Source organism: Nicotiana attenuata, unplaced genomic scaffold (genome assembly GCF_001879085.1).
Source record: "Nicotiana attenuata strain UT unplaced genomic scaffold, NIATTr2, whole genome shotgun sequence".
NCBI lineage: Eukaryota > Viridiplantae > Streptophyta > Magnoliopsida > Solanales > Solanaceae > Nicotiana > Nicotiana attenuata.
This window is the reverse complement of record NW_017673607.1, coordinates 116,654-118,206: the sequence shown is the minus strand read 5'-3', so window position 1 is coordinate 118,206 and position 1,553 is coordinate 116,654.

The window sequence follows — 1,553 nt, the reverse complement described above, 5'->3', positions numbered from 1 at the left end:
TGTTGGCAAATGCACTATTTCTGAAAGCAAGATTCTTTTTTATATTTTCTTTTTCAGTGGCTAATAAACAAACTAATTTGAAAATAAAACTCTTTTTGGTTTTTCTTTTCCATTGGTAAACAAAACAAACTAAAAAACTACTTTTCTTCTTTTTCTTTCATTTTCTCAAAAATCCGGCAGCGTTTCGGCACTACTTGGATATTGGTTTTTCACAACAAATGGTCACCCTCACTTAGTCCTGACACTGCATATTTTCATACTTCACTCATTTAGACAAGCCGGTCAACATGCAAAGCTGAGCAAATAAATGCGCATTTGTTGTGAAAAACCAGGATGGTCCATTATTCCGGGTATACCTGTCCTAGACGGACCCAACCCCTGTGTTGAGTCCCCTAAGTCAAATGCATATGATGCAAACAAGCGTCCTACTAGGGATTCAGCATGAGGTTTTGTTCTTCTAGGTTTAACCCTAGGTTTATTGGTCTAGACCTGGCTTACCCGAGCGGACAACTCGGGCCGAGGGGGAGGCAGCGTACCGGGGATACAGAAGCTCCGCCGGCTTAGCAACTTATCCAAACCTCGTTCTAAATGGGAAAAGACTCTAAACAGAAGAGAAGCTACACGAAGTGCACCCTTCTCCACAGTTTCTATATAATTCAACAAATATCAAAGCGGTAAAACATTTAGCACATAGCATGGAACATGTAGAAAAATCAGATAAAGCCAAATATAACAATTTAACTGAGCTCGAATTCTTGAACCCTGAACCGAAATTCTGGGTTCTTATCCCCAGCAGAGTCGCCGGAGCTGTCACGCCTCATTTTTTATTATTACACCCCGTGAAGGGTATAATAAAGGAGTTTTTCCAATTAAAGGACAATCGAACCGGGATTCGTTTATTAAGAAGTTCAGAGTCGCCACTTGGGAGATTTATGGTGTCCCAAGTCACCGGTTTGAATCCCGAATCGAGGAAAAGGTTTGACTCTGTTTAACAGTCGCGAACCAGAAATCCGGGTAAGGAATTCTGTTAACCCGGGAGAAGGGGTTAGGCACTCCCGAGTTCCGTGGTTCTAGCACGGTCGCTCAACTGCTATATGTGGCTTAATTATTTGATTTTAGTACATGTTCAAACCTATGTGCATTTTCAGGATTTAACCGCTTTTAATTAAATAAATTTTAAGAAAGTGAACGTCGTTTAAAAACGTATTTTTGGATCACGTCACATGAAATGCACCCGGATCCTCAACACATTTTTATTCAACGTTTTGGGATTAGGATTTGGGTCACATGAACTGCACACCCGAGTTTAGGAAAGTAATTTTTAAAATAGCGCCTAAAGCAACTACGCACTTTCAAGTTTTGTGAGGGCCATGAAAAATTCAACTAATGGCACACCTCGATTCTAATTTCAAAGGATTGTACTCAACTAAAGCAAACTACGGATGTTTATAATTATTTTCCTAAATTTGAGATTATTGCGAAGCCAAGAGTTATAAATTCTTCTGACTTAGCACCACTCATGGCCTATTCTTATTCCTTGCCAAGAAAGAAAC